We start from the raw sequence: 27,619 nt of genomic DNA, 5'->3' as shown, positions 1-27,619 counted from the left end.
ACGGCTGCCGAAATCTCGACGCGACAGCGCAGAGTGGACGCATTTCGACGCCGCGGGAAAATTGCGGCTTTTCCCGAGTTTCTTTCATGAAACCTGTCTCGCGCGTAATTGGCCACGCGAGAATCCTGGTACCTTGTCACATTGTAATCTGTACTTCATCTGCCAGTCTGAATGTTAACTCGAAAGCGATAACTTGAAGTATTCGTCTTGGATATGAAGTCAGATTCATGCGGAACCACTTCGCGCAGTGGTATCTCAGTATTGCTATGAAGTTGCACTGCTGTGTTGTAGGCCCGTGTGTTCATATTTGGGAGCTCGTTCGTTAAAAAAATCCCAGCTTGTCGAAATTTCCGGAGCCTTCCACTACGGTGTCTATCATATTCATAGGGTGCTTTTAGAACGTTAAACCACACATATCTATCAAGTTGCAAGGCTGAGAACGAGTTATGTTTTCATGTACCTTCGTGCGAACCCGGGTGCGCAGCTTGCCCGATGGGAACGAGTGCATTTTAAGAACATCACGTGGTCGGAATTTCAATCCAGAGTCATCTTGTACGCAGATCATGCTTCTGTTTCTTTTTTTAGACAGACTCTCATGGGAATATGGAAGCTTGAAGAGATATTAAAAATCTTTGAACACGAGGTGTCGGGCTGAGATATTAAAATTTATCGAAAACTGTTTGTCAAAACCTTGGCTCCAGCTACACCCCGTTTTCAAGAATTTTTAATTCTTTTGCGGAACGTAAAAACGCAAAATTTGTTTTTACGCACGCGGAAGAGCATGGAAGGGGTTTGTTTAAATTCTGCTCTCACCTTGAAAAGTTTCGAGAAAATCGACACTAATTTACATACAGACCGACAGCGTCGTCACGGATCGCAAACAGCATTTCCGATGGAGGCGGAAATGTTGTAGGCCCGTGTACTCAGATTTGGGTGCACGTTAAAGAACCCCAGGTGGTCTAAATTTCCGGAGCCCTCCACTACGGCGTCTCTCATAATCAAATGGTGGTTTTGGGACGTTAAACCCCACAAATCAATCAATCAACGGATCGCAAACAACACGACTAAAATGTCTTTCAAGAAGCCTTCCAACCAACCTCACGACGTCACAATTTATGTATGCGCGTCGAGAGGTGCACTGAAGTTGCTGCCACGGTGATCCCGGTCGCTCCAGGGCACGGGCCCACGGTTCGACCAGAGGTTTGACTACGGCCTGGTCGGTACAGCTGCGATATCGCATACGATGCCTGGCTGTTGCACGTTGGTGTGACGATGGTTTACACCCCGTTTGCAGTATACGTCCCGGTGTTCGTCTTACAGAGTCTCAGCTTAAAGTGTAGGGAGAAATGGAAACTTAAGGGCTCGCTTTTCTTTGTTAAACATGGCACGTGTGTTCCTTCTCATTAATATGATCTCATCTGGACATTTAGTTTGGAAAGTACGGCCCTCAGTCCACAGCGCTTAAACAAAAAAAGCGATACTTTTGTCTTTTTCGTATCATGACAAAATTGGAGCCGCTCATTTTGCATAGATGGATGATTATTTTGCTTCTCTAAACAGCCCGAACGATTGTAAGCTAGAATTCGTTTTTTTTTTTTAATGCGCTTCCGTGGTCTACACGCACTAACACTCGGTTGCCGTGATCGAGAGTGAAACCAGTGACCGCGTACTCAGAAACTTAATAAAACCGTTAGTCACTCAAGAAGAGCGCGCACTGCATGGTTTTGTGCGTGCTGACCTAGTGCAATGTCCGTCTTTATATAAACCCCTCCGCTTTCGGTTGCTTTGGCACAAGGGCACGTATTCGATTTCCTGTTATGGCTGCCGCATTTACGACGATGTCGAAATGCAAAAAAAGGATAGATCAAAAGAAGAAACATGTACTTTTCTTCACGTTCAAGTTGTAGAACGCCAGGTGATGAAAATTCACTCCTAGTCCCCAGCTGCGGTGTGTATCCATAACTGTGTCGCATTCTGGGTCAACTGGTGTGCGCGAATAGAGACAAACGACAACAGAAAAGAAGAGACAGGGACAAGCGCGAACTTTCGCGCGCTTGGCAGCGTTCACAGTTCGGGCTGTCCGCACAGCCGTTTAGGCGCACGTATAACGCCAAGTGAAGGTAATTAACGCCCAGTCGAATCTGGTTGACAACACCGGTATGTCTTCGGTTGATATGAGTTGGGAGGCGAAAAGTCATATCGGGCTCTGTTTCCCGCATACGCTTGTTCGCACTACACGAGATGCATATGGCGTTATATTCCCAGGTGATTTCTAGCACAGGCTAGGTTCTGGGAATAAAGAAGAAAAAAAAAGCAGGCGTGGTTCTCTGGTAGTACATCTGCCTGCCACACAGAAGTCCTCGGTTCGATTCTCCTTCAAAGTGGAGATATTTTTTCATCATTTCTTCTATCTGGGGCATTTCAGCTGACGGACAACGCTGGTTTTTCGCTTACAGCCAACAATACCAACCCTGTAATTTCTGCGAAACGAGCTTTTGAACGCTATCGCGTTAAAATACATTGGATAGTGAGCAAAGAAGTGCCCCTCGTTCTTTTGACTTTTTATTTGATTGATATGTGGGGTTTAACGTCCCAAAACCTCCATATGATTATGAGAGACGCCGTAGTGGAGGGCTCCGGAAATTTTGACCGCCTGGGGTTCTTTAACGTACACCCAAATCTGAGCACACGGGCCTACAACATTTCCGCCTCCATCGGAAATGCAGCCGCCGTAGCCGGGATTCGATCCCGCGACCTGCGGGTCAGCAGCCGAGTACCTTAGCCGCTAGACCACCGCGGCGCGGCTCTTTTGAGTTTTCAGCGAGTGACTGGATTAAGTGACACAGTGTGAAAAGTGCTGCGCGAAAGAAACACTGAGGCGCTGGAGCAATAGCCGGCGAGGTCTGGCGGGCTAAACCCGCCTGTAGCGACATCGTCATCATCACCACCGCCGCCATTCATTCATTTCTGGTGACTCATGCGCAACGCATGTCGGGACGCAATATTCGGCACGGAGCACACGTACACGTATGGCGATCCATGTCGAATACAGTGGCAATTTGCGGACAGCATAGACACATGGGATCGACTGCCTATCGGGCGATTCTGGTAATACGTGGGTGCTTCTCTGCTGCACGTGATTTAGTATTGTATGCAGCGCCGAATCGCTAACACGGTACGTGTCGGGAGAGGCCTCTGTTCTGTAGATGAGACATAAGATGTGACATCGCTGCTGTTGTAGTGTACAGTTTCTTTTATTACTTACTACCTTTCTGAGCGAAGCTAATGTACAATAAACAACCACGACGTTCTCTGTTCGAAACAGGCTTTCCTATCTTGCCGTGATACTACCTTTGATGGAGAAGGCGTATCGAGAGAGAGAGAGAGAGCCGATCGCATTCATTGATTCACCCCGTGCATGTTCTGCTCGAAAGGCAGATTGGCGGGAAAGGTTTGGTAACGAAAGAACGAGAAAAAAAAGAGCGGGAAATGAAAGTATAAGGGACACGCTTCCTCGCTCCGCATTCCGCGGCCATCTTTTCCTGCTTCCTGGCGGAAGAAGTCGTCGCCCGCGCGTATTCCCGAGACGTCGATCGGCTACGGAAATCTCCGCATGTGTACAACGCGTATAGAAAAAAAATAGATCGCAGTGTTTCCCTCCTCCCCTTGGTGATGTAGAACAAAATAATAAAAAAAAAAGGCGCGTCGAAAGAGGAACGCTCGAGAGCGCGTGCTATCGCGGCTCCGCCGTGCCGGTCGGGCGATAAGTGAATGGCTCGCGCGGCTGCCTCGATGGCGGTGAACGCGCCGCGAGAAGCCTTTCGCTTTCACCTTGATAAGCGCCGGAGGTCGAGAGGCGTAGTATACGTGCGCGGAGACCTCCCCGCCGGGTCGGCGTGCGTAAGAGCACGCGACGGCTCCGCCAGGGTCCGGCTCCGATCGTCGTGTTTCGACTCGCCAACGCCGTACGTCTTTACTTCCGCGCCTTAAGCGATCGTGTACATCATCATCATCATCATCAGCCTGACTACGTCCACTGCAGGACAAAGGCCTCTCCCATGTTCCGCCAGTTAACCCGGTCCTGTGCTTGCTGCTGCCAATTTATACCCGCAAACTTCTTAATCTCATCTGCCCACCGATCGTTTACAGCATACGTGCAAAGCTTGTATGCACAGACTGCCGACAGTGGAGCCGCAAAGCCGTCTCCCTAGCGAGAAAAGCACCGACCTGTTTCATCGTTTGTGATGTCAAACTGTTACGCGTCGGCCCAGTCAGTGACCTTTTTTTCTCCTCCTCTATAACTTTCCCTCCCCTCTCCCCTTCCCCAGTGCAGGGTTGCCTACCGGGGCTCAGCCTTGGTTAACCTCCCTGCCTTTCTCCTTGTGTTCTCTCTCTCTTATCTTCAATCGGAATGCCACGAAGTATCGTGAAGAACTGTGGGCACTTGGACTAACTGCATGATTACACGCTACAGTTGGTTGCACCTTTATGTAGCAGAGTTGCGCGTCTTAGTTTTCGAACGCTGCTAGCAATCGTGCATTGCGGAAAAGCCATTTCTCGATTGCTTGATTGATTTATATGTGCGCTTTAACGTCCCAAAGCCACCATATGATTATGACAGACGCCGTAGTGGAGGGCTCCGGAAATTTCGACCACCTGGGGTTCCTTAAGGTGCACCCAAATCTGAGCACACGGGCCTACAGTATTTGCGCCTCCATCGAAAATGCAGCCGCCGAAGCCGGGATTCGAACCCGCGACCTGCGGGTCAGCAGCCGAGTATGTTAGCCACTAGACCCCCACGGCGGGGCGAGAAGCCATTTCTCAGACCGACTATTCTACTATTCCCCTACATGCCACTGCAGCGAACTGGATTAACACTCCTCATAGCCAGCAAAGCTCATCGCTGGTCGGCGACGCGCTTAAGCACGTCGCCTGCAAAAACGGAGTGGTATTTCGCCGTCGAGCTGCAGTTCCTAGCCAGGCCTACGCACAACGTCACTACCTTAATGTAGAATATAGAGTAACTCTATCCGGCACTTGTGTAGAATGGCGACTCTCCATTAGACTCTCCTTGCAACTTCGTTTGAAAACTGTTCTGCAGTGATTATGTGGCTCGTCACTTAGTGAGGAGTTCTTTCCTGATGTCAGTCAGTCCCTTTCTATCATTCCTAATTCTGCACTGATAGGCGTCGAAATGCTGGGCCTCCCGATCTAACCATGATCGAAGGGGAGCGGTGAGTGGATGAATCACACTGTATATTTCGACGGTTGGTCGACCACGTGTCCTTTGCGTAGGCATCATTTCTCCTGCTGATTCACAGACTTTTCACTTTCCGGATTATATACGCCAATTATCATATACAGGATTGATTGATTGATTTGTGGGGTTTAACGTCCCAAAACCACCATATGATTATGAGAGACGCCGTAGTGGAGGGCTCCGGAAATTTCGACCACCTGGGGTTCTTTAACGTGCACCCAAATCTGAGCACACGGGCGTACAACATTTCCGCCTCCATCGGAAATGCAGCCGCCGCAGCCGGGATTCGAACCCGCGCCCTGCGCGTCAGCAGCCGAGTACCTTAGCCACTAGACCACCGCGGCGGGGCACATATACAGGAGCGCTGCGGAAACTTTTCAAGAAGGAATCATTAGCCGTCAGAATTACAGATTCTCTTTCGATAAGTTTATCACTTTTCGAGCCAGAATCATTCAACGTCCTAGGCAAGATTGCAAAAAAATCAATTTACTAGCCGGATACAGCAGGCCGCCGTGGTTCATACATAAATTAAGCATGTCGCGAATTTATAAGCCAGGATATCTACATATAAGGGGACCTGCGATTGATCTTTTACCTGAAAGGCGACCTACGTGTGACTGCGTCGGGATACAGAAATTTTTGTTAACAAAATTTTTAAAACTAGTTAGGTCGCATGAAAAAAGCCGGGGATCTTCGATGTCTCCACATTTCCTCGAATAGCCACCATTGCGCTTTTTATTCATTCAGAATTTTCTACAACAGATGATGACGCTGCCCTACATCAAAATATTTTTTTTTTACTTACACAGAACTAGATGACATCCCCTCTGAGCCATACAGAAGTTGATTCAACACACTTCCTTTTATCTTTTCAACCATACCCATAAGGAGGCCTCCCAAATAGCCACTTCTAGACATTGAATCGCGCATAAATATTTGAGCAGTTTTATAATTTGTAGTTCCAACACTGGGTCCTCCTACGTACCTGCTCCGCTGTGCTGATGTTGTTGAAGTTAAACAAAAATGATTACCATGCTACATTTTTCAAACTTTTTTTTAGCTTGAATCAGCCCTACTCAGTTTTCATTCTCGTAAAATTGATTATCCAACTGAATTGTTGTCTTCGTTTTCATTCTCTCCGGCTTCAGTATAGCTTTCATAGTTCTTATATATAGTTTCACTTCCCATTCCCATATTATCCTCGTTTTCTTTCTTTTCGGTCCTCTATTTTGTTTATGATTTTCCGTTTGTCATAACGGAATAAAAATTTATCGTAGGCTACGTCCTGCCGCCTGGTCCTTGCACCATCCGGGCGCACAAGTACAGATCATTATCATAATCATCATTACCATAGTAAATATAATCGGACAATGCAGGCGAGCCCTAAAACACCGTTTGAGACTCGCGTATTGCGAAAAATACGCAATAACGCGAGAGAGGCGCATATTTCGCCTCTCTCGCGTTAAACACCTTGAAAATGCCCCGCCGTGGTGGTCTGGTGGCGAAGGTACTCGGCTGCTAACTCGCAGGTCGCGGGATCGAATCCCGGCTGCGGCGGCTGCATTTCCGATGGAGGCGGAAATGTTGTAGGCCCGTGTGCTCAGATTTGGGTGCACGTTAAAGAACCCCAGGTGGTCGAAATTTCTGGAGCCCTCCACTACGGCGTCTCTCATAATCATATGGTGGTTTTGTGGTTTTGGGACGTTCAACCCCACATATCAATCAATCAACATCTTGAAAATGAGAATATCAGCCCGAGCGAAGTTTGCAGAAGCCCAAGGCTCTTAGAACTTACCCAACAAACGAAGCATAAAAGGCAAGGAAGCTAACCAGGTCATCTCCAGTTTGCTACCCTACAATGGGAGGTGAGAAGGGAAATGGGATTATCAATGCGCGAGAACCCGAGACAGCATTCACTATACGCATACAAAGGGTGGTCGGTCATCCCCGTTGTCCGTCAAAAAAAAATAGAAAAAGCAAAAACCTAAAAAAAAGAACGCAGCAGTAAACATGGTCTCGTATCGTAAGACGTCTTTTCGAACTAAGTTTTTCTTATAATCTTCGAGTAAGCCATGCAGGGTGTGTGGCTAATGGGGCCGTCTTAATGTAGGAAGTGGGCGGTAAGAGTGGTTTCTTCGGGCGTGCATTTACCGAGTTATATGCGAGGGTTCCCATTTGACCAATTGTCGGTTAAATATCGTTCTTACAGTGTTTAGCACGGCTGCTTTTGTCATAAATTTCTCGCGCCCCTTGTGAAAAAGGTTTTGCGATAATAAATATAAAAATGAATAGCTACATGTGCTGCTTTCACACAGATTAAAGCATTCTGGTTGGAACTCTGATAATCACTTTTAGACCGTCCCATATTTTTTTTATTCTTTCTACGTTGACATCCCTGCAGCCAGCGTGATCATTACGTGATATATAACACTCTCACTGGACCATTCTGATCAAATAAATGGAGTTTGCATTTGTCAGTTAGATAAAACTAGCAAGCATATCATTGAAGCATTGATTAACGTTCCGCTATATATATAGCGATGGTTTACTGTTGGTCTCAGCGTCATTCTAACTGTTTTCCCGCTGATTCTCTTTCGACTTGCTATAGGTGGCATGATTGCCGAGTTCATTGTACATGGCCAGGAAAGGCTAATCTCGATAGGCTGATTTTAGCTTTCTAAAATCACTGTGGTGGTGGTTGAGGTGTACATTCCGAATGGAACGCGCCTTGTAAACAGACTGATATGCGTGTCTTGACGTCCCAAAACCACTATATGATTACGAGAGATGCCGTAGTGGGGGTCTCCGGAAATTTCGACCACCGGGGGTTCTTTAACGTGCACCCAAATCTGAACACACGGGCCTATAGCATTTTCGCGCAAACTGATGCCAAGGGCAGCACTTTGTCTTATTTATTGGCGGTCCTTGACCAGTTCTCAGACTGAATGATTCTTGCTGGCGTTAATGGAGCATTCATACGCGGGTGCCTTGCCCCCTCGTTAAGTGAGAAGGAGGCCCAAGGCAAAACTAGTTTACGGCCTTCAGGGCTGTTGGGCGTAATGTTGTGCGGACGCTGAGCGCTCGTTGCTGCTTTCCGAAACGTTCCCGGCTCCATTCACATAAGCGAGGAACCCGCAAAGCACAAACTTCTTTTCTTTATCTTTTCAGATTGCGTCAGTGCCTTCGTGCACTTTGCGAAACGGACGATTCAGTGCGTCGATAAGATGCACCTGCACTAAGCGAACGCTTAAAGACGAAAGATGCCTAATCAGACGCGAATATTTACATTCATTAATTCTCTTCCCCATATTTGTAAAAGTAATTAGCAAGCCAAACGCACACTTGGCTAAAAAAACGCGAAAAAAACGCGATGCACTGACAGATAAAGCATACGCAGCATTATGCGACTTAAGACCCGATAAGAATGAGTGAAATTCACTCAAAGTGCATACCATAGCCGCTGTGACGGCTATGCCAAGTCATCCACTCTTATAACATCGACTGGGAAGAAAAAGATGGTTTGGCCTTCGGGTTGCCTTGGCGGAATGCTCAAAGTAACCTGTGAATTTTTCTCAGCTGTCACGACAGGCTAATCACACCGGACTTGGCCTTTCAGTGATGGGAGTTGCTAAGGGTTGCGGGAGTTGAATAGTTTACCAACTAGGGGCTTGGAAATGACGATCTAGCTAAAACTTACTCCTGTGAAACTCGATCGCCTGGTGGAACGATTTTGTATAAATTCGGGACGTTCACTGTATTCGCCTAATGCAAAAATTGATTGCCAGAATCTTGCTCTCCTGACTTGTATGACACTTTTCCTTTTCTTTTCTTACAGACCACATATCGTGCGCGTCTTCTTTTTTCGTTTTGGTGAAGTTTATGCGCAAGTTTCGTTCGCAAACTCCTACACGCTGTGTCGTTCAACGTGTTGCCTTTTTGTTTTCTTTTAATACTTTCCACTGTTTCCAATACGCGTGCAGGCCCATTCCACTCGCGTTTTTCAACTAGATCCAACCGATCTGATTGACAACTCAATATTCCATATGGTAAACATGCAGACAAGATTCTAACGAATGGTGGCGTGCATTAGTGTGGCATTAGCATGCATGCATTAATGCTATAAGCTCCACGGCAAAGAGCTTGCCTGTGCAAAAGCATTGCGTTGCAATGGAAGATTCGAATGCGATCATAACGTCGAACGATTTCGGAACTACCCCAAGTGGGGTGTGGTTAAACTTTATTGAAACTAAATAGGAGTGGGAATGAGAGAGTGAAGTTGGACGATAGGCTGAGACTCAGGGGCCACAAACTCTATCAGGTCAGTCGGCGACAACAAACGTGCATATACAAACCCGGAACTGCCCCGCGGGACCACCCACATCATGGAGTATGAAATTGATACTTTCGCACAAAACTTGGCGCGTCGTCCGAGCTGCATAGTTCGCAGTCAAGGAAGGGTGGCTTCGTACCACATCTACAGAAGTCCAACCGTTTCCATAGGAAGGAAGGAAACAACTGGGGGGTTAACCAGGAAACCCTACATTGGGACAGAAAGACGAGAGAGAATTAAGACACAAGGAGGGAAGGGAATAAAAAGACACAGAAGCGTTTTATAATTCGCACTTAATTTAAAGGCAGGACACAAGAGTAGCAAGACGACTTTCGGAACAACCAGATGGAAAAGACAGTAACAATGAAGCCCGCATTCAAGCTTGCATGTGCGCCAAGGTGCCTCTGAGAGGATGGGGTATTCCGTTATCTCAAACACCTGTGCACTCGCTCTTAGAGAGCCTGCTGATCATTCCTACAGCGACCTACATTCGGCAGCCCAAAGTTCTCACGAATCATCGACAAGGGCTCGCACACTCCCACAGCATCGTGCCTCATCTTTTTTTTTTTTTTTTTTTTGCCTGCACGCTCTCGCACGCCAATAATACGCGTCGCTTGTCAGCACACGTGAAAGTTATCACCTAGAGTCTCGGTGTACGAACAAAACCGGCAAAGTGGCGATTCCCTTTCCGGACACTTGCGTGGGCGAGCGAACCTGACCGAGTTTCGAGCTTGCCTCGCGAATGCCCGGACCTGTTGGGCGTCCGCGCAACCTGCGAAGGGCGCGGGCACACAAAAAGGTCGCTATCCGAGGGGGCAACTCCCGATACGCTATCTGGCTCGAAAAGGTCGTTGCCACCGCTCCAGCTGTGAGTTGCTCCTAAAACGGCTGCACGGCGCGCTAAGTTATGACCACTCCAAAGTGCGCGGGGCGTCCGTGACCCGCGCGCGGGCAGCTGCGGCGCACCCCACCTGTGCGCTTTCCGCGCAACAACGCGAGGGCCCGCTCTGCATGACGGACGACTTCCTTTCGAAGGTGCGCGCCCTTCATTCGGGTCTCTCTGTGTTTCTGGATCAAGCAAGGCGTGAACGAGCGATTCGCAGGAAGCAGTATATCAGCCATCGCGTGTCCAGCCCGACCTTGAGGGGCCCGCCATGGCCCCCGAGAAGTGCGCGCCCAACTGCGGGCGCAGCCACCTCGTCCGAACCCGGAAGTTGAGCCCGCGCGGAAGCAAACCGCCGACCCAGCTACGAGCAGCGGCGAGGAGGAAAGCCGGAGCTCGAATTCCCCGAAGGGAGCTTTTATATAACCCCCTATAGCGCGCGCGCCTTATTGTAGCCAGCGGGGGGCGAGGGAAGAGCGGCCCTCTCCCCGGCCTAGCGGCTCCCCCCGTTTGGGCATTGAAGACGTCGTCGTGACGTCAGGCCCCCGGTTGCCAGACCCCGGCGCCCGAGCCCCCTCCTCCTCGCTGCCGGTGCTCTCCCCGCTCTCGCTGTGCCAAACTCGCGCAGAGACCGCGGCTTGGGTTCAACGACCTCTCACAGAAAAGACCCAGTCTGCGAGCGTGCGGCCGCTTCAAAGCGAGTACAGCCTGTGGACCCGGGCCGGTGACTTTAGCGCGCTGCTGGTCAGCCCTGCGAGCTCTGAAGACTCTGGCCATGCCGGTGTTCCTGGACGAGGAAGCGGGGCGCCTGCGCGCCGAGAGGGTGCTTCGAGCTCCGGGCCCGATGTGAATGGACGACATGGCCCGGACTTGGCTGCTGGCAATCCTACGAGACGACGCCGCACTGCAGCCCCGAGTCGCCGTGCCGGGATGAAAGAGGCCCCGGGGCCCGCGGAGGAGCGCCGCTGAGACGCCTTCCAGCCCGGGGCCGACCCAAGGCCAGAGTCGAACCGAGCGGAAAGCTGGAGCTCATACGGAGGTGAGATAGGCCTACGAATGCGGGTCAAACAGTGCGCAAGCCCCGGACCGCGTCCTAACGCGCACCTGCGCACTCCGACACTTCACATGCGGAACAGGAAAACTTGAACGTCGTTTTCGTTCATCATTTCATTTTTTCTTGCCTGTTTTGAAATCATTTATCTAGGACGCGTAGACATATAGCTCTTCCGTTCGTAAACCGTAAGGCGTCAGACAGAGTGAGAATTCCCAAGAACAGAGTCCCTTAGCGTGAACTCCTGAACAACTTTTCAGCAGTTCGCGTTAATGGGCGCGGTAATGGGCAAGTGACAGTAATGTGCCGGTGTCGCTAATTGCGATTGTGCCCGTCATTACGCATACCTGGCACGTCTGAATGGACGCTTGGCTCTGCACATTGTGTGCGTCATGCCCCGCCGCGGTGGTCTAGTGGCTAAGGTACTCGGCTGCTGACCCGCAGGTCGCGGGATCGAATCCCGGCTGCGGCGACTGCATTTCCGATGGAGGCGGAAATTCTTGTAGGCCCGTGTGGTAAGATTTGGGTGCACGTTAAAGAACCCCAGGTGGTCGAAATTTCCGGAGCCCTCCACTACGGCGTCTCTCATAATCATATGGTGGTTTTGGGACGCTAAACCCCACATATCATCAGTGTGTGTGTGTCGTGCTGAGAAGTACGCTTCTGTCAGCCGTAGCAGCGATAAACGTTATAGAGCGAAAGTTCGGACATGCTTTTACATTCTTTGTCGCCTCTTACTCGATTTAAATCACCAATGCGTCGCACGATTGCTCGGTGTTTAAGCAAGCGCATCGAAGCAAAATGTGCCGTGCGCCTCCTCGCCCAATTGGGCACAATTATTTTAAGTCTGCGTAGCAGAACAGAGTAACTACACTAATAGGCCTGGAAATTCCGCGGTCCCGCATTCACCGAATTTCGGCAGTGCCTGCTGTAAAGTTCCTCGAAATAATGTGCCATTTGTACCCGTAGGCATATAAGTTCGTATATAAGCCACAGGCGTGGTTTGAATGTAAAATGCATCAAAAATTAATGTCTTGAAATGGACAAATAATAATAATAATAAAGCATAAGTCCGTTGGAACCGCCCTCTGTCATGATAAGACTAGAAGAACGAACGATGCATGCAAATGAGGACATTTCTTTAAACGACGCGCTGTGCCGCCTCCGTGCTGTATGCGCCTGCGTCAACCGGGGGCGAACCAACAAAACGGGACCCGAAATTCTCAGCGCTGTACTTGTTTGTAGGGCGCCGCCTTCAATTGGCCGATTAATGCACCCGACTTCGTTAAAAAGAACTTACGAACGTAACTCTAGCGTAGTAACTTTTTTTTATAGTTCATGTGAATATACGGGTTTTGACACACAGGCATCGAAAGCGACACGGGCGGGCGTAGCTAGCAATATTTTTTTTTCTTTAGGGGGTTGGGTGCATCCGATCCCATATGTATGTTCGTGTATGTGTTTGTGTGGGTGCGTGTACATATACAAGGGGCGTAGCCATATTTGTTGTTTGGAGGGGAGGAGGTCCGACACTCTTCATGAAGGTTCGTGAGTGTTTGTTGTGCGCGCGCCTATATATGCATGTGAAATGTTAAATTTTCGAGTGCTGTGGGAAAGGGGGGGGGGGGCAATAGAACCCTGCTAAACCACATTTACTCCACCACTCTCGCATACACATCCAAAACTGAAAACATTCAGGGGGGATGGATTTAACACGCCACCTGGCTACGCCTATGGCCGAACGACTAATTTATGACTTCGAAAACGCATGCGGACGCCATAGCGTATTGGAAAGCTGCAGCCGTACATGTCGGGCGTTCTGCTCCGCCACGGAACTCCGCACTGAAGCCGTTCGTCTCGCGCCGCTTGGCCCGAAACCGCCGAGAAAGAAATACGCATTCCTGCCCGTGTGCGGCGGTGAAGAGGATGCGAGAGACAATGCGTGAATACGAAAGCGAGGAAAGGGGGGGAGGCAGCGCCCGGTGACCCGCTGGGCGAGTTTTGACGCCGGGTGTGGGAGGCCTAATGGCAGAATGAGCGCGCGCCCACTGGTTGCGGTGTCACTCTCCGCTCCAGTAACAGTGCAGCGACACGGAATTAGAACGGGCAGAGAATTAGGCGGCCTTTTCCTATGAGCGAACAATGATCCCGAGAGGGGGAACCGCCCAGGGAAGGGCGCGCACCGGCTTTATGCATGCCCGCCGCCCACTGCACCTCGCTGCACGACAAGTGCACGCCGGGGCAGCTTCCTCGCGAACTCCGAAGACATGCGCCACTTTTATATTTCGCGGTCCATTTTTTTTTCTTAACATGGTGCAACCCCGTGCACCCTTTGTTTTTGCACGCGCAAACAGAAGTTTCTCACCGTCAAACGGAGCCCATGTTGGCGAAAAAAAAAAAAGGAACGAAAGAGTGCGTTTTTGCAGGTCGTAAGAGCCAGCCGTAACGATAGGCATGCTTCCGAATGTGGTCAGTCACAGGCAGGCATTATTTACGAAAGGCAACCTTCGTGAAATCGGCAAGGGGAAGAGAGGAGTAGGGGGGGGGGGGGGGCTATTAGATATTTTACTTGAGTTAAAAATAAAGTACAAGGCTTTCACGAGCCAAAACCACGGTATGATTAAGGCGCACACCGTAATCTTGACCACTTGATTAATTAAGGTTAATTACGGGTGAATTTTGACCAATTGAAGACAAATGTAAGTGCATGAGTGTCCCCGCCCCCCCCCCCTTTTTTTTTTGCATTTCACCCTCACCGAAATGCGACCAGTGAGTCTCGAACGCAGGTCTTCGAGCTGAGCCGCTAAGCATCAGTGACGGAATGAGGTTAGTACAGTAACTTCACACACGAGGCTATTCATTTCATCGAGGGTGGATAGATTCAGGTTTGCGATGGAGTTCTGGCGTGCGTCGCCATTTTCTCGGGAACACAAAGTGGGCACGCTAAGCTCGCTCTGTACTTCTCGAGGCTCTGCTAACTCTTTTTCTCCCTCCTTCTCTCGCTTTTCTTTTGTTTATGTGTGTTACGGTGTTCCGTAGGAAACAGTAGGACAGCTGTCGATTCTCCAGGTTCAAAACTTTGATTCATCGACGGAAGTGGAGAGATAGAGAAATAGGTTGTGGAATGAGGGGGGGGGGGGGGTGAGTGATTTTAAATTTTAAATGAAAAGAAGAGAAAAGTGAGCCCTGTAACTGTCTCTCAGGGGGAGGACACCTCAACAGTAGCTCACGAGGGATGGTGGTAGAGAAGGGATTAAAAGGATTCGACTAAAAGGTAAAAAGATAGAGAGAGAGAGAGAAAGGAGAGAGCGAGGCGCAGGGACAGCGAACGACGGAAGTAAGGAGAAGGCAGGAAAGATGGACACGGTTGCAGGAGTCCGAGGACGGGGCACCACTGGCGAGAGCTCTTGTCGGCGTCAGGAGATGGCGTAAGGCAAGTCCAGTAGGCCAGAGCTACGCTGTTGTCGAAGATCGGCGTCAGGAGTTGGCGTAGGGCCAGCCTAGTCGGCCAGAGCAACGCTGACGTCGGAGATCGCGAGGGCAAAACCGGTCGGCACGAAATCCAGCGAGCGAGACTGCATGAGGCTTTCGCTATATATGTTAATATAGCTCCCAGTGGTTGAAACTGTTGCGGACACTTGCACGCAAGTTCATCCCCGAAAGGCGGGGCAAATCGTATGAAACAACAGTAAAATAATCGAGTAACTGTAGCTTTATTTATTTAACCTATCTTGCAGATAACTTTCCGAATACTTTAACGATTAATGAAATACGGCGACGACGCGTGATTACAGATGGCCGCATGCGCAAAGAGGGTGACCAACGCTAAGTGCGCTGAACTTTTCCGTAGTGACTGACGCCTATAGTAACTGTAGTGACGAAGTGCGAAGGTCTACTGCTGAAAGACTGTTATCTTTCAGAAGAAAGACTTCTATTTTGAAGAAATTTACGTTTCCTTTCAAGACGTGCAATTATTTGCCGACAGTGTGCGTTCTAGTAGCAGATACAGATAATGATCGCTTAAGTAGATAAAATTCACACACTTCACGCTCGAATTCAAGCCGTTGGCCAGGACAGCGCAATGTTCAGTTTATAAAGGGTAGGTCCATATTCGCACGGTTCCATGGTTGGTCGCCGCCAGACGTGAAACACAAACGTTACACCGGACAGGCTAATAATATCATTTGGACTTTCGCGTATCCCTTATGAGGCCCGCCGCAGCGGAGGACCGCGGCAAATTTCGACCACGGGGGTTCCTTGATGCGCACTGACCTCGCTCAGTACATGGCCTTCTACCATCGCGCCTCCACCAAAATGCGACCACCACGTTCGGAATCGAATCTATGAACTTTCGATTCAGCAGCCGAGAACCAAAACCGTGCACTGTACCAAGAGGCAGATTGATCGGACGAGCGTATACGAGCACGCGTTCTTCGTGCTTCGTGTATATGAAATGCAGTTTCGTTCCGGTGTCATTTCTTCTCTGAATGTGACAGGCTTGCCGGCAACACGCCAAGAGCGCACGAGACTGACAGATATGTCGCGAGACTCGCTGTTTCACCTTCCGCGGTGCCGACCGCGCAAGCAAGGCGCCCACGTCACCACCGAGAGGGGCGAGCGGCCCCGCGATTCCGCTGTTGTCCGATAAGTGTGTGTGTACGGGGCCAGCGCATAGAGGAGGCGCTGACCGGGCATATACACACAGTGAGTCATTCAGGTGGAAGCAAGCCACTTTCCGCGGCAGGAAAAGCGTCGTCGTTGTCGCCCCCTCTTGTTGCCACCCGGCGGTGTGCATCCTCCTTATATAGCGGGGGGGGGGGGGGGGGGGGGGGGTGAGCGGCTACAACATCCCGGGCCCAGAAGTGTCGTTGCGTTGTAGCCTTGAAGAACGCCTCCTTTATTTCTATGCCTGGGCAAACGCGCGCTTCTCAACGGGAGCCATCGGTCCGCCTTAATTCAGGGAGTGTCCGTGATGCGGCGCTGTATGAGAAGGTCGCGCTGCTCGCGTCACACGTGCGTCCGAGCGCTTCCCCCCCCCTTTCCCCCCCCCCCCCGAAGATGCGATAGACGTTTTTCTCACATCAATATCATACGTCTGTCAGATTCGCTCCTTCATGCTGTTTCTTTCTGGCTCAAGACGATGGTCACAGAGCAGCGCAGGCAGAAACGTTGCGGTGATGCTTCCCCATTGGTTGCCCGCATAGCGCCACCCACGGCGACACGCTATGTAAAAAGACCGTATTTAGCACAGAGCCAGCGTGACTCCCATATTGTGAACACGAGGATTGCATGCAAGACGCCGCCCCACGGATCTATACACACTGAACAAAAAATTACTTCATATGATGCATTGCATGAGGGGCTACTCTCCCCCATGACCGCAAAGCACACCCGATGGCTAGGCGATGGGAGAGAGCGTTGAGGGCTAAAGGAGAAGGTGGTGAACAGCCTAGCCTTATCGAGCGCATCTGGCTGGCATGATAAAATAGAAAAGGCGTTGACGTTGACAACACTCACAATGAGTGCATAGCATCTTGACGGCCTGGTGCCCTAAGATGAACGCTGCTGAAATGGCAATGCTATATTCATACGAGCGATATAGAGGAAATGCGAAAGCCGCGTGATGCATGTCCGGTTTGCTACCCTGCGCCAGGGTAGACAAGAACACCCATTGCGGCCCGCCTTTTGTTGTCTACTACACTGTCCTTTAGCAAAACCCTCTCTCCTTTCCGCATGGTTAACATGCATGGTATTCGCTTCAGAAGAAGTCCCGGCCGCAGTTTGGTAGACAACTGCGCATGTTTGCATCACCACTAAGGCATAGAAAAGGACTCGGAGACGGCCAACTCGGTTTCGAGATTTCGGCGTCCTTTCACCTCTTTCCGGACGTTTTTCTGTTTGTCTTTTTTTTAAGAAGAAAGAAAGAAAAAAGTGCAAACCATGGACGAGAGAACACATGGTCATCGTTACTACGTGTCGGCGATACGCCGCAAAGCGCGCTAACCACGCGTGCAATACATATGAAGCAGCGATTCCGTCCTAACCGGCTTTTGTCGCCTCTGAGTACAGTCCTAAATATGCGCGACTCCAGTATAATGGCCGCTTAGGAGTTCCAGGTTGTACTATATATCATCAATCAAATATAGATTCTCTACAGCTCCCAGGCAGGCCGTACCGCTTCTTTCTTATCAACGACGGCAATATTTATATATACTCTTTTCTATCCAAGAACTTCGGTGTTCTAGTGTGGACCTCTTGCAGCAGCATACAGACTATAGACGACTTTATAGACTACAAAACTGTGCGCAAACGAACAAAAAGTGCAGGGCGAACGTGTTTCTTTCTCGCGTTTCGTTGTATATGTATCATAGATGTTCACTCATTCTGCGTGCTCGGGTTCGGAAATTACCATCGAGTTATCCGCGTAAGTACGCAGTTGGGTGCCTGACCAGTTCGTTTCCGATGTACGTTCGCCAGCGGCGCCCTGCCGAGCGGGCGAAGACAAAGGATCCGCTTCCGTGGGGGTGCTACGTTTTTTTCGGCACCCGCAACAAATTGCGAGCGGCGTTGCAGACTGCGCCGCGGCGAAGGACTTGCAGGAGAGTTGTGGTGGCGTCGGCGTTTTCAGAGCAGGCACCCGGGGTCATCGCTCCTAGCGCGGCTCTTTTGGCGCTCGCTGTACTTTAGCGATGCTGGCACCCTCTGCGTGATGAGGCCCCTGTCACTGCGGTAACACCCATACTCGTTTTTAAAACGGTTGTATTGAAACAGGAGATCCAAATACAGGAGATAAAATATAGAGCGTGCTTACAAAATAACGCAAAGGGGACTTTACGAAAGATAGATAGATTGATTGATTGGATTGATTGATTGATTGATTGATTGATTGATTGATTGATTGATTGATTGATTGATTGATTGATTGATTGATTGATTGATTGATTTATATGTGGGGTTTAACGTCCCAAAACCACCATATGATTATGAGAGACGCCGTAGTGGAAGGCTCCAGAAACTTCGACCACCTGGGGTTCTTTAACGTGCACCCAAATCTGAGCACACGGGCCTACAACAACTTTACGAAAGATTGAGAGATGGAACTTGTCCATATGCTCAGCTGACTAGCGCTGTTCACGAAGCTTGCTTTAGAAATGGCGTTCTTGCGAGCAACTTTGCGCGCCGCAAACGCTAACCTCCGCTTTCGCGTCGAACAAACCAGACGCCGAACCAGAGGAGAGAAGACCGAGTGAACAGAAGGGGCGTCAGCTTTCGCTAGTTTGTGTATACCATTTTTATTCACATTTACGTCTAAACCTTCCCCTTAACTTTGGGTCTCCTATTTCCAACAACTCAACCATACACCAAAACTAAACGGCAGGGAGATTTGTAAATATAGTGTTCCACGTTAGTGTACGGTAGGGGGGGGGGGGGTGCATACAAAGGAAGCATTCTACGCATGCGCAGTGCAACTGGCGCTATTGCACGGACAGCTAAGCCGCTTGGGTATACGCTGTTTCTAAAGTACATTATGTAATAAACGTCTGCCGTGAGAGAAGTTAGCAGTGCTCATATCTACTCAGCTCGATATCGCAGAGGGGGACACTTTCGAAGAGAGCTTTGGTCGTTCTAAAGCTCTTACTTGCTCCTCATACACAGACGATGACCCTGAGATTACGCTTAGTTGCACGCTCACTGAAAAAGCGCGGATATAGTAGACAAAGCATCGTGTCGACACGGCTGCGACAAGTGCCCCTAGCTGATATTTTCTGCCAAAACATCAATCTTGCCAAAAGAAAGGGGAATCCACTTTGAACTCTTAATTAGCACTCTGGAATACGTGCGGTGTACGACACTCCTGCGAAAGCATTGTGCTGTTCCTGTATCATTCGATAGGGAAATAAAGTGAATGTACACGAAACTGCGAACTTTGCAAACAGTCGTTGTAACCACTACGCCCCCGTACTATGACCCACCCTCCTTCTCACGCTCCGGGCAACCGCGACGAACGTGTCTCGCGCCGCAAAGGTGTGTGCAGACCCTTATCGTACACTACGTGGATAAGCGATGGCGCTGCTGCGGGCGATGAACCTTAGTTGCCACACACACAGTATACGCGCGCCGACGCGCCTATAACGGCATAGTCGCGCGGCCAACTCAGCCGAGAAGGCCACGTGGGGTACTCGAGTTTTCCGGAAGAGGAGCAAAACAAAAAGCGGGTTCAGACCTAAGCACTTTCACATGATCCCGTTCGAGAAATTGCAAAGTTGTCTTTAACCGAGCGCGTTATCGTAACTTTGGCCGGCGACCGTTTTTTCCTTTATTATTGTTCCAGCGCGGACACCCCGTCGCGATCGCGTTTTGCGATGCCCTCGTGGCCTTACGGGCATCCACACAGAGAATGCCGTCCAGGCGTCGTAGCAACTTCGACAATGCGCGCCCGAGCACCTGCGGTACGCCGCAGCTGGCTGACGAAAGAGACGCTCCTCGACGAGGCCTCCTCCGGCGCGTGTGCAGTTTGTAATAGGTTAGCAAGAGGAGGCAGCAGCAAAAGCAAAGAATGCCCCGCAGCACGAATGGAAAAGCGAGGAGAAGACGCGAGCGCACGTTGCGTCTTGAAAGCAAGAGCGCGCAGCTTCCACGTAAAAACTCGGCTACGAGGCGCGCCCTTCTCCTCGGCCTCTCCTCCTCGAAGCCGTGGAAAAATAGCAACGCGCGGAGCGAACGCGGAAGTGACGCTACGCGGAGTCTCTTCTCCCTTGCGTCACACGGGGCCGCTTTGCGGAACGCGGGCGAGCCAGCGGACATTGACCTCCAAACGTTCTCGATGTGGCCGCCGCCGCCGCGAGAGAGAGCCCTGCCGCGATGCACCACTTCCTCCTCTTTGAGGGCGAAGCGCTCGAATCGATAAAAGCGGCTGTTCAAGCAGTGCCTTCCGGACTAAAGCCTTTCCTGGTGGTGGTTGGTCGCTCTGGCGGTCGCTTCCTGTAAGCAAAGGCTGTTGTGTAGTCGCGCTGGTCTCTGCGCGTCTTGGGAACATCACACTTCGTTTGTTCTGTTAGAGTACGCGGGCGTCCGACGACATCGCGTTGTTTACAGGTGCACACCGGAGTTTGACAAACCGAGGCGCGTCTTGTAGAAGAGCGATAACGACGAAAGAAGCCGAGTCAGAACACGGCGCCCGAAAATCGCGCAGGCACCTACCTGTGCGCACCGGGCCAGCAAAACGAGGTGTTTCGATGACGCGGCTATACACCTTTGGCGCCTCGTCAGGTGGCGGCGCCCTGTCGCGCAATCTGGCCCGATTAACTCTCGCACCCTGTTGCGTTTTCTCGGCGCGTTTTCTCCGCTGCTTGGTGAGGCGCGACACGCCCCAAGGCTGCCACATCCTCGTTTTTTTTTTACTTCTTATGCGCCGTGTGGCGCAAAAAGGGCAACACGACATGGCTAAAAGAAAGAGAGAAACAACGGGAGTACTCAACGATTATACAAGTGCGTGGACGTGTGCTCGCACCGTAATATGAATCTCAATACTGCTCCACCGTCCAAGTTTGCAAGAAGCACGCCACGAAGCAACGGACACCGATGATCGCTGTCATTTAAAGGACTGACAGCCCAATCACTTTCTCCGTCGTAAACATCCGGATCTGCTCGACAAAGATTTTTTTAACGTGCGACATCAGCAAAGTTCTTCACGCACGTTTTGATGTTGCACACTCGCATAGCAAATGGGGGCCGGCTCAGGGAGAGAGGGGGGGGGGGGGCGTAGGGCGGCTTCGGAGTTTTTCAGGAATTTCGATTTTGCATGCGCAAATGTGCATGCCCACATACAAACGCACGCACGAACGTACTGAAAGTATTGATGTTGCATATGAAGTTGTGCCCCGCCGCGGTGGTCTAGTGGCTAAGGTACTCGGCTGCTGACCCGCAGGTCGTGGGTTCGTATCCCGGCTGCGGCGGCTGCATTTCCGATGGAGGTGGAAATGTTGTAGGCCCGTGTGCTCAGATTTGGGTGCACGTTAAAGAACCCCAGGTGGTCGAAATTTCTGGAGCCCTCCACTACGGCGTCTCTCATGATCATATAGTGGTTTTGGGACGTTAAACCCCACAAATCAAATCATATGAAGTTGAGGCATGAACTACTCAGTGAGCTACTCTGTATTTACAGAGCACTCGCGGCATATAGCATCCAATGTTCGGTCTTGCTTATTCTTCCTTTATTGTTCTTTTCTGTTGTTGTTGTTCTACAGCATCGGCTTGACGATGTACTTTTACAAATTTGCTTCGCTCTATAGTCTGCCTTACCCTTTCGATACACGAATAATGTGGTATCATTTAACGCGCAGTGGGTACAATGCGGAGTTCGTTTCTCCATCTAATGCCTCATTGTACGCATCGAGGTTACTCTTTCTTTTCCTTAACCCTTAACATTATATTACAGCGTAGCATTACACTTCAACCGCTTAACGTTATACTTCGATCTGCCAGGCGTATTAACGCAGTTTACACCGGTTGGTACCGCAATTCTTTCGCGAGCGCAAACAGGTCCGAACGACAGTCGCACATATTTTTGGTTTTCCAGGTGGCACTTTCACATAGACCCCATACTTCTCGCAAGGCAAACCAACTGCCATATCGCTGCCCTCTCAGGCTTTATATATGCATCATCATCATCAGCCTGACTACGCCCACTGCAGGACAAAGGCCTCTCCCATGTTCCGCCAGTTAACCCAGTCCTGTGCTTGCTGCTGCCAATTGATACCCGCAAACTTTCTAATCTCATCTGCCCACCTAACCTTCTGTCTCCCTTTAATGCGTTTGCCTTCTCTTGGAATCAAGTCAGTTACCCTTAATGACCAGCTGTTATCCTGTCTACGCGCTACATGCCCGGCCCATGTCCATTTCTTCTTCTTGATTTCAACTGTGATATCCTTAACCCCGGTTTGTTCCCTGACCCACTCTGCCTTTTGTCCCTTAAGGTTACACCTATCATTTTCCTTTCCATCGCTCGTTGCGTCGTCCTCAATTTAAGCTGAACCCTCTTTGTAATCATCTAGGTTTTCTCCGTAAGTACCGGTAAGATGCAGATGTTATATACCCTAATTCCTCTAGAGGAACAGTGGCAATCTACCAGTCATGATTTGCTTGCCGAATGGGCTCCTCCTCATTCTCACTTTTTTCCATTGCACTCTCACAATTCGGTTCCGCGGTTACTATACCTGTCCTAAGTATAGACATTTACAACTTCCAGCGTCTCTCCACCCATCACAGGGTGCATCGTATGCACAGCATGACGCCGGCACGTTGTGCGCAGCCGCGGAACGCCGTCGTCTGACGCGCGTTTCGCTAAGATCCTCGCTGGGGAAGCCGCGTGGAATTTACGCGCATCCCGAGAAGGGATCGATGCTGCCGCAGCGCCGTCGCAGTGGATGCCTGCGGCGCGCGCCGAACACACATCGCCAAAACTTTTCCATCGCGGCCGGGATATCACTTCCTGGCATACCCGAGATTCTCGCGTATACAGGGAACAGCAGCGCGCAAACATGGAAAGTCGGTGCTTTTTTTTTTTTTTCCTTGTTTTAAGAGTGATGGGACCGCCAACATTATTTTTTTTTACCTTCTTTGTATAAGTTGGGATATGCGTGCAGCACTTCGTTCCTTTTTTTCTTCTCTGTTTTTACCGACATGTACTCTGTCTATTGTTTGACGTGGTTTATGTTTACAATTTTTACGATATAGCTTGTTCTTTTCTCCTTCCTTGGAATCTTCGATTTCCGTGTTTCTTTCACCTCCTTACCCGAAGGGCAAGCATGCACTGCGCACCCTCCCGTGGAAGTTACCAGCCTGCTGCTTTCTTTATTTTTTCCTCGTTTTTCAATAATAATAATAATAATAATAATAATAATAATAATAATAATAATAATTTGTTTGTTTGTCTTATCGCTGGAGGATTGAAGGTGACGACCTGCTGACGTGCAGATCTCGACAATGGTGCTGCAGTAATATATATTCTGTACACATCTGTGACGCCGAACGTTCATCGTTTTACCTCACGTAACGAAAGCCAGCGGTGAAAACTGGAGTAAACACTGTTTGAGAAATCTGCCGACATATCCTGCGGACAAGTTCGATATATATATAAAAAAAAGAACATTTGCCATATATGCGTGAAGTCGGGCATTTGTCGCTCGTGACCGCGATATTACACAGTGCAACGAGTGAAGCATACGGCCTTATATTACCAGCCCGCGTCTCTCAGTCATTTTGAAACATTCGGGAAATCAGAAAACACTCCGAGCAATCTTCCGTGAGCTCAATCACGATATCGTGGAATGCTGGGGGAAACAGCGTCTTTGTCGGGTGTTCGAAACGATGACGGGTCTAGGACAACCCGGGTTCGCCACGCATCAAGGTTCGACCCTGAACGACGTACACAAGGGAGGCAGGACAAGAACACACCGCCGCGCAAGTATAACATACAGGCTGCAGATTAAAAGGGCGACCCCGTGACCGGCGGTGAGACGCAAGTATCGGGCGCGCAACAAAAGCGGCTACAGGCCACAACCTCGGGGAGTGCGCTTGACCCCGGAGGTCACGAGCTTCCCGCCACAGACCCCACCGATCTGGCCTCCAAGATTCGAAAAAACGGAAGGAGAAGAAAAGACGATCCTCCCACGGCAAAACACAACGGTTGCCGGAAACTGGCTATCGCTATAAGCTGGCACGCCCTCCCACCCCGCGGTTGGGCCCCGTTACGACAGCCCGCGAGACCTCGTCACCAGTTGTACAGGAAGCGCGCATTAAGCGGAGAAATGTGGCCGACTCGCACAAAAGAGCTCAAGAGCGCAGCACCAGCAGGCCCTGCTTGTGCCGTCGTCTGGTGCCACCTTTCCTCCGCGAGCATTCGACGTCATCAGCTTCCCGTTACGCAACCCCTCAAGAAGGAACCTCGGGAGATTCTTTTTTTTTTTTTTTTTCTTCCTCCCGCAGCACCGTTCCCTCGGAATTGTTCCGATCCAAAGGAGAGGGTGGGAAACATCAAGCAGGAAGACACGGGCCGGCATAAAGGGATCCCTGTTGCTCCCCGCTCGTCGGAAAGAGAGAGACGGGGGGAGGGGGGGCGAAAGTCGGTCATGAGCCGGCTGGGGCCGCCCTCCGCTGCGGTCCGTTGTCAGTGAACTTGGAAGTAGGCCAGCGGCAGGTCTGTCGAACGGTGCGACCTTCCCGACCGGGGTTCGGGAGGGGTCGCTAACCCCGGTCTCCGGGTCACGGCGCTCTTTCTCCTCGCCCAGAGCCCGCGGTGTGTGCCCACCTTCCGGCGCTCCACTCGGCCCCCACAGTCGTCGCAATTCTGCGGCTCTCGCCATGACCGGGACTTAGCCGCGCTCCGTCGTCTCTGCCTGACACCACGGCACCCCCGGAGCCGCTCCGCGCGCAACGTGAGTCCGTTTTTCTCTTGGCCGATGATTGTGTGCGATGCGATGCTATCTTTCATCTCGGCGCCTCAGGACGAAGGGTGCGTGGTACACATCGCGATTCCGTTGAAACTATCGCCGCCCAAGAACTCAGGTCGTTGAGGACACTCAATGGTTGCTTTCTTAGAAGTGTGGCAGCTTGGGCTAGTTGGTATGGCATGACGATAGTTATAGCGCGAGAACAAAAGGACGACACAGAGACAAGACAAGAGTCTTTCGTGTCCTTCTTGTCTCTGTGTCGTCGTTTTGTTCTCGCGCTATAACTATCGGGTTGCTTTCTGTCTGGACATTGAGCGCGAATTTTTCTATTTGGCAGAAATTTGTACCGGATTAGTTGACTAGTCGTCGAGAGGAAGTCGTGTATTCTCGTAGTTAAGTGAATTGTTTTTTTTTAATTTCATTATCTTTAAGTGTTCGTTCCCTATAAGTAAGTGTTGCGTCTCGCGTCAGAATGTTCGGAAAACCCGCTGTTCGCCTGCGCACGCCGATATTCAGCTTAGCGCAACGAATGTAGCCCTGGTTTGGACGTATTGACCACTGCCGCCTGGCCTCAGGAAGTGGCCGCTGCGTCCATGTCGGATTTCTCTCAAAGCCAGGAATAATAATAAGTTCGTCAATAGCACGCCGAACAGACCAGTTAGCAAATCCAGCTATAGATTACGGCCGTTATGTTGAACGCTAAATGAAAAAAATGGGGCACTCGATTGCAAATTGACAGCTGAAACAAGAAATAAAATAGTTGCGATGGTGCATGGACATAACTTTCACGGGATGATACGCTACAGTTCCATGGTATCGAGCCACTGTAAGGTCATGGTGTTGGTGTAAGCGTCATTGTATAACCCATTGCAAATGTTCTAGCGCGCGGTATTGAGCAACCACTACTGGAAGCCCTCCCAAGGCACGCCGCACATGGTTCTGTTGTTTTCGTCATACAGCGAACCCGACCATTCATTCTGTCGTCCATAGTCATCCAACGAAAATTCACACACGTGAACAAATTTCGTGCTTTTCATGCATGGCTGCTATAGCGGGAGCTTGCAGCAAAACCACGCTAACCTTTTTTCCTGGTAGGCCTTAAAACGTTCACTGTCACACGATTCGGTTTCGGTGCTTCGAATTACCCGGTGTGGTGCGTTGGTGTGATGCAATTTGCCCTTGGCAGGCCCCATTGGTGATCCTTCGAATGAAGCTGCTTGCGGATTTTTTTACCATGCACCCGAACGTATCTACACGCATGCCAGTCGCGCGATGCCGTCCGACGCTGCGTCGTCCGAACGAGTTTGGCGGCGCGCGGGCGGTGACGAAGCCGTTCACTTTCTCTCTCCCCCGATGGTCTTGCGAAAGGCTGCCCTTCCAGCGGGTGTGTGGCGCTGCGCCGTTAACCGCGAGCTGCCACGCGACAGTGCGAGTCACGTGGTTGTGCTGTGCGTTGTCTTCCGCCGCCACAACATTGCACTCCTTTCCTGCGGAGTCACCCCCATGTTCGCTCATTCTTTTACATCTGACGAAGCGGACACGCGAAAGACGGGTGAGTTTGCCCCCCTTTCATCCTGCCCCTCTCCGCTCAGGCTGGGCTGCGCAGAGCGTGCCGTCAGCCCCTCCGAGGGCCGCCTCTATGCCCTGTGGGCCTTCTGCGAGACGTTTGCACCACCTTGGCGGGTGTATGAAGTTGCCATGGGTGAATTCCGACTGGCTGGATATGCCTCAGGTGTTTCTGTTAAATGGACGAAAATCTGCTCGCTATCCTACTGAGGCTCAAATTTCAACAGCGTCACTCTCATTTCGTTGAGGCTAACGCAGCAGGCGCACCTATGCGAGATTCCCAATAATCGGAGCACTTGTGTTTAGCTAATGGAATGAGTGGATTAGGTTGTGCTCCACTCGCAAGGCACATTTCTTGAATGCCCATTGCGATCGATGCATTGCGTCAATGGAACTTCCTACTAACCGATGAGGGTTGAGATTTGGGCTTGTTGGTATGGTAGGATGATAATTGATGGTAGCGCAGGGTAAGGACAGTCCGAGGACAGACCAAGCACAGTCAATCATCATGATTCCTCCTAACCTTTTCATTTCGTTCTTTTGCAAATGTATTTCATTGAACCGTACCACGCAACCAAGCAATCCCGTAAGCTGCAAGCAAGCGCAAATATGGAAGTGTCTCGCAATGCTTAGTGACATCACCGAAAGGACTGACGTCACCACTACCCCCTTGACTTTCCGAAACTGGGTAACGCACTTGCGCTGTGGTCGCGCACCTTGCGCCAAGGCAAATGCCAATCTAAATATATAAGTCGAGCAAAAAAAAAAAAAAAAATGACGAGGCACAGGAAACAAGTAGACAGGATGGAACGTTATATCCCGTCTACTTCCTGTATCTCGTCGTGTGCTTTCTTTTTTTTTTTCACGGTGGACTTCTATGTTTAGACATGCACTAAGTCACCGAGCAACGCATTTTATTAAGTAATAATGCCGATGTTGACGCAGACATGAATACTGAAAATGTGGTGCCAGACGGTCCAGCCGAAATCTAGGAACCTTAGTCGACCGTACCTAGGGCGTACCACTGAGCTTGCTCTTATAGGGAAGGGGGATAGCGTTGAAGCACCCTATATCAGCA

General features: G+C 50.4%; 1 protein-coding gene across 4 annotated transcripts in view; it reads left to right on the top strand.

The window, feature by feature from the left end:
• Positions 1 to 27,619, top strand: part of LOC119187099 (nuclear hormone receptor 4) — a 185,300-nt gene that overhangs the window by 118,876 nt on the left and 38,805 nt on the right. The window contains exon 1 of one of the 4 annotated variants that reach the window (XM_075884852.1): positions 11,014 to 11,512. The exons of 2 other annotated variants lie outside the window; for them this stretch is intronic. The gene's annotated coding sequence lies outside the window, so the exon portion shown is untranslated. Of the gene's footprint in view, positions 1 to 11,013; positions 11,513 to 24,620; positions 24,961 to 27,619 lie in introns of those variants that run through there. One more of the 4 variants, XM_075884855.1, reaches the window with a different exon arrangement.

The sequence above is a fragment of the Rhipicephalus microplus genome, unplaced genomic scaffold, assembly GCF_043290135.1.
Source record: "Rhipicephalus microplus isolate Deutch F79 unplaced genomic scaffold, USDA_Rmic scaffold_49, whole genome shotgun sequence".
Taxonomy (NCBI): Eukaryota; Metazoa; Arthropoda; class Arachnida; order Ixodida; family Ixodidae; genus Rhipicephalus; species Rhipicephalus microplus.
Note: the sequence above shows the minus strand (reverse complement) of the source record. Positions and strands in the feature narration are given on the sequence as shown.